Source organism: Ostrea edulis, chromosome 3 (genome assembly GCF_947568905.1).
Source record: "Ostrea edulis chromosome 3, xbOstEdul1.1, whole genome shotgun sequence".
Taxonomy (NCBI): domain Eukaryota; kingdom Metazoa; phylum Mollusca; class Bivalvia; order Ostreida; family Ostreidae; genus Ostrea; species Ostrea edulis.
Window position 1 is genome coordinate 88,305,764 of NC_079166.1, and position 6,509 is coordinate 88,312,272.

At 33.4% G+C, this 6,509-nt stretch overlaps 1 long non-coding RNA gene across 1 annotated transcript; it reads right to left on the reverse strand.

Annotated features, from left to right (window-relative positions):
• Nucleotides 1-1,180: 1,180 nt before the first annotated feature.
• On the reverse strand, nt 1,181-3,734 carry LOC130052975 (uncharacterized). The gene is made up of 3 exons (XR_008801394.1): nt 3,403-3,734; nt 2,447-2,532; nt 1,181-2,342 (listed from the first exon to the last, which is right to left on the reverse strand). It is a non-coding gene; the product is annotated as an uncharacterized LOC130052975 (long non-coding RNA).
• Nucleotides 3,735-6,509: the final 2,775 nt, after the last annotated feature.

Here is a 6,509-nt window from a genome sequence, read left to right on the forward strand (position 1 = left end):
TTATATTATTACTGAGTACTTACTTAGATTTATAGTACTGTAACAGAGAGTGACCCCAAACATCCTTCATCATAGATCTTCAGAGGTCAAGGTCACAGTCTTCTGTTTACCATCAACAAGGTCACAACACTCCACAGTCCTACAAAATCAACACAGACAAAGTGTATTCATATCAAACTCAGTTGTGTGTATTTCAGAACCTAATTATCTCAAAAACATCCATTTATAGCTTAGCATATTTACATATACAGTTGTGTGTATTTCAGAACCTTATTATCTTAAAAACATCCATTTATAGCTTAGTATATTTACATATACAGATGAACTTTGGTATCTCGTATATATTGAGTGCTTGGAAAACTCAATTTTTATCCCCCCCCCCTCCTTAAAGTAGACCACAAGTTGTCCGCTCAATATCTTGAGAACTATTCACTTAATCGTAATGATATTTCATATGTGGGTTGGTTATGAGTAGAAATGGACCTCTATTGTTTTTCAGGTCAAAAGTCAAGAGTCAATCAACCCACTCTGGACATAAGAAGATACTGTCTGCTCAATATCTTGAGAAACTTTTCATTGATAGACATTAAACTTGGTGCACTGATACATTCTGAGGAGTAGATGACCCCTCTAAATTTTGAAGTTACATGGTAAAAGGTCAAACTGGACGTAGGAATATACTGAACCACTCAATGTCTAGAAAACCCTTTGCTTTAAAGACATCAAACTTGGCACACTGTTACATCTTTAAGGTAGCTATTGATAGCTAGCCCCAAAAAAACTGCTCATTGAATTTTTTTCAATTTTATTTATTGTAACATTTTGACTTTATCCTAAAACATATCAAAAAATCAACAAAAGTAATCAGGTTAATTTTCGAGGAAAGCGAGATTGAAATCCCCTCTTTTGCAGCCCCAAAAGGCAAAAAATGCCAAAATTGAGCAAATTAACACAAAAGCCAATAAAAAAAATTATTGACACCAGAAATATTGTTTGTCATATATAGTTATGTAAATTAAACACAAACAGATAAAAAATCAACATGGATTAGAAATTCAAAATGCATCTAAGGAAAACATTGGCATGATTCGACTTGGCAATTGGCCAAATTTACCCAAAATATGACATTTCTCAAATACTATCAGGCATACATTTTCTGACAACAACAAAATTCTGCTCATAAAATTTCTGATTTTATTTCATTTTTACAATAAGTCAAGTAGTATCTAAAATATTGAATAGAAAAAAATATACCAAATGAGGTTTAATCTGAAACTATGTCAGATTTTGTAACCCTACCCCCTCCCTTCTAGAAATGAATTTTAAGAGATACAGTCAGCAGAGATAAACTATTGACCTTAAATGATTAAGCATTCCCAAATTACCATATTGAGCATTCAAACTCACAATACTAGAAGTTTCTATGAGCCATTTAAGAATGATATATAGTGTGTGCTATTGCAGTTGACCTTTTCGCACTCACAATGATTGCCTAAATATTTAGTTATTTTTCATACAATTTCTTGTAATAACTGGACCAAATCTATTACCTATGCATATTTTTTGATAGAAATTTATATCACTATACAGTATAATACACCAAATATGTTTAAATAACCATTTCATATTTCAATAAATAATTAATATCAATGGAAAGAGACCTATGGACTGCCCATGGATCACTACATTTAAGTCCATCTGAGTCATCTTACCCTCACAGATAGGTGTGTCTTTCATAAGTTTAAGATTTCTCATTGTAGTTTCACATGGAACCAAAAACTCACTATTGGATAACTGAGAATGCATGTACATGTATATTGCATTAACTAACTGAAGTTTTCCCCAGGTGAAGGTCTATGTTCACTGTATGTATAAGGGGGGGGGGGGTGAATTAGTTCCATTATGAAACTTTTCTAAAAATTTGATATACATTAATGTATCTATGATGTATGTTTCAACTAAATTTTGAATTACAAGGAAAATTCAAACACATTGATTGAAGTTATAAAATTGATATTCTATCATGTGCACATTTTTTACTAATATATCTAAGAAAGAATAATCAACATTGAAATTTCCTTTACATCTATGCAATATTATTGTCTTTCAAAAGGCATGTACTTGTAATATACGAGTACATGACATGTATTAAATTCACAATTTAGTTTAAAGTATGTTGTATAACATCCACTGCTCTGAGCTCATATAAGTGAATTAATGTTTTTCATCCAGTCCCAAATTTTGCAGTAGTTCTTTAATCTTTGGAACTTGATCAAACATTTTTAAATTTGTGGAGTTGTGGGGGTCCAGGGGATATGTCATCATCACTGTAAATGGAGTACCTGTTCAAAATATAGATAAATATATTTAAATATAGCAAAAAAGATGAATATCTGATATACTCAGAATTGTCTTTACAAATGTTTATCAAAAAAAAATATAGTACCTCTCTTGCTGTTATACTTGTTGACTCGAAATCCACTTCAACCTGCACTGGTCCTATCTAACCTCCCTCGGTCTTCAGGCTGATGCCTAGAAAATAGATCATCATAACTGATATTTGCACAGTTAGGTCTATATTATACCTTTGAGTAATTAGATTGAGTCAGACAATGTGAATTTTAAAACTGTGTCTCAACACATATTCAGTTAAAATTTAAATACTGATGTTTCAAAATTATAAATTGCAATGAGATGACATGTATATACGTTTTCATAAACTGCCATAGACTTATCATATCTGTTTCATTTACAAAATGTGGGTCAAGAGAAGGGCATACGTGTAGTATACATATCTTACTTATACATACAGTGCATATATTTGCCTATGAGAGGGCATATGCAGACTTGTGATTAATTTACATTATTTAAAAAGGTTTTGCCAACCTACATGTTTGTGTGAAACACGAAACTTCAGGTTTGATATATTTCTTAGGTCACTGAAATTTCAAAGTAATAGTATATGTATACTATAGTCTAGGGAATTATAATTCAACACATGCCCCCCCTTCCACTTTTTATCCGGTTCCCTCATACCCCTAGATAGTAGGTCTATACAGATATTTGTTTTTCATTACTTTTATACATGTAGTTCAAGGTATGTTATTTTCGTAACAGTTATTTTCATAACGATATTATTATTTTCTTAATAAAAGAGTTGTGAAAGCCCATGTTTACAAATGTGGTATACATTTACATGACATCTGTTCGTTTACAATCACATGCACCGGTGGGAGTTATATTTTATGCACATATGGAATACATATATACATACAAAATAATACATCTACTGTATGTCGTGTGTTTAAACTTACAGATGTTATTATAAATCGCGTTGTGAAATAGCAGAGGAAATGTGAGTTGAACTTTTGAATACAAATTTATGGCATTTTTTTCACTCACCAAACGAAACTATGATTTCGTTGTCCAAGTTGAATGCATCCACCAACTTCCTCTTCTTGCAAGAAACTTTGTTTAGCCTCTCAATGACTGTATAAACAGTATTTAATCTCTCAGCATGCAGAACTCGGACATTACGATGCATCAATCAACAACTTTGTTTACGTAGCGCATCTATGTACATGGATTGGTGGTTGGTTTAACATTTCGATTAGCAAAAAGTTTCACACAGATGAAACATTTGATCTACCATTATTACAGACATTGACGTATACTTATGTGGTATGTGCATATTTTCTGTAGGCGAGTCAGTCACAACAACAAAACACTTTCGGAACCCCTTTATGTTTTTCGACTATTCTATGACGGAGTAAGGAATTCCGGAAAATGAATTCACGTGAAAATACACAATTTTTACTGATCACGTGGTTGCTATCCGTCGCTACCTTAAGAGAAGATGACCCTTAGTGATTTTGAGGTCACATGGTCAAAGGTGAAGGGCAAAACTGGACATAGGAATATACTGTCCGCTTGATATTTATAAAACCCTTTGCTTGACAGACATCAAACTCGGTAACTTGTACATCTTCAGAAGATGACCCCTATTGATTTTGAAGTCACATGGTCACAGGTCAAGGGTCAAATTGGATATAGGAATGTACTGTCCGCTCAATATCTTGAAAACCCTTTACTTGACAGACATAAAACTTAGTACACTGATACATCTTCAGGAGAAGATGACCCCTATTGATTTTGAAGTCACATAGTCAAAAGTTAAGGGTCAAACTGGACATAGGAGTGTACTGTCCACTCAATATCTTGAGAACCCTTTGCTTGACAAACATCAAACTTGGTACACTAGTATAATCTCAGGAGAAGATTACCCCTATTGATTTGGAGTCACATGGTCAAGGGACAAACTGGACATAGGAGTGTACTGTCCACTCAATATCTTGAGAACCCTTTGCTTGACAAACATCAAACTTGGTACACTGGTAAATTTTCAGGAGAAGATGACCCCTATTGATTTGGAGTCACATGGTCACTGGTCAGGATCAAATTGGACATAGGAATGTACTGTCCATTTAATATCTTGAGAACCCTTTGCTTGACAGACATGTAACTTGGTACACTGGTACATCTTCAGGAGAAAATGACCCCTATTGATTTTGAAGTTACATAGGCAAAGGTCAAGGATCAATCTGGACTTAAGAGTGTTCTGTCTGCTCAATATCTTAAGAACCCTTTCTTTGGCAGATGTGAAACTTGTTACAATTGGTACATCTTCAGGAGAAGATTGCCCCTTTTGATTATAAGGTTACATGGTCAAAGGTCAAACTGGATATGGGAAGATACTGTCATCTCAATATCTTAAAACCCTTTGTTTGACAGACATACCGGTACATCTTAATGAGTATATGACCCTTACCGATTAACAGGTCATCTGATCAAAGGTCAAGGGTTAAATTTGACATAGTAATATATTGTCTCCTACATTTTAAGAATTATTTGCTTAATTGAAACCAAACATGGTACACTGGTACAACATAAGGAGTAGATGACCCCTATTGATTTTTAGGTCACATGATCAATCCACTCTTGACATAGAAAGATATTGTCTGCTCAATATTTTGAATTGGTGACACTACTATCAATTAAATGATGCATGTATATAAGCCTTTTCAATTTTCCACCGGGGGGGGGGGGGGGCTTATATGTTTTGTGACTTGTAATTAACGTGTATTGAATCTATTGACACAGTACTTTTGTACTTGTTTATATATATGTGAGTGTTTTAGTCTCTGACTGCTGTTGATTCCAGTATTGTATTTGTATTTAGTGAAACATTATCAAATCTAGTATATACAAATTATTTATTGGAATGTGTTACTTTTTATTTATCTAATAGATATACAATCTTTTTAACACATCACGGAATACAATTAATTATTGTGATGTACTAATTAGTTGAATTGACTTCTATAGTCTTGAATTATAGTACATCTACTACTGAGTACTTACATGTAATTAATTGAATTGAATTCTATAGCCTTGAATTATAGTATATTTACTATTGAGTACAATGTACTTACATATACCATTACTTGTTTTATGTGATGAACAGCTAACAGAACATTATTTTGTGAATTATTGTATTCATTATCAGTATTATATAACTGTGTATATATAAACACTATTTAGAGTACAATCTTACATTAATATGTTGTACGGTGTGACCGTTGAGACGAGCGAAGCCCACTAACATCTTGCAACACGACTTTTATCCGCCTCTTCATTTAACGCGGGAAATATAACGCGCTTGGTGTAAACAGTTACAAGTTGTGACGTCATATTAGTTGCAATGTTTTTTCTTCTCTCAAACCAAGCAAAAACAAAACGTTTGAAGCTATGAGAAAGCTTGTCTGGAATTTAAAAACGTTAATTGTACTTTCTAAACAATCTAATTATTTAATGACAGGATTGTCAATGAAGTATACCGCAGTGACTACGACATTTTTCCGGAGGCATTATGGGTAGTCCCCATCATTTTTCAGCTGATGAAGAGCAAACCACGTGACTCAATTGCGTAATCATGGAAGCGAGCTCGTAGCGTCGCTTCGCGATGCGAGCTTCGCTTGCTATTACTGAGTACTTACTTAGATTTATAGTACTCTAACAGAGTGTGACCCCAAACATCCTCCATCACAGATCTTCAGATTCAAGGTCACAGTCTTCTGTTTAACATCAACAAGGTCACAACACCCCACAGTCCTACAAAATCAACACAAACAAAGTGTATTCATATCACTTGTGTGTACTTCAGAACCTAATTATCTTAAAAACATCCATTTATAGCTTAGCATATTTACATATACAGTTGTGTGTACTTCAGAACCTAATTATCTTAAAAACATCCATTTATAGCTTAGCATATTTACATATACAGTTGTGTGTACTTCAGAACCTTATTATCTTAAAAACATCCATTTATAGCTTAGCATATTTACATATACAGTTGTGTGTACTTCAGAACCTTATTATCTTAAAAACATCCATTTGTAGCTTAGCATATTTACATATACAGTTGTGTGTACTTCAGAACCTAATTA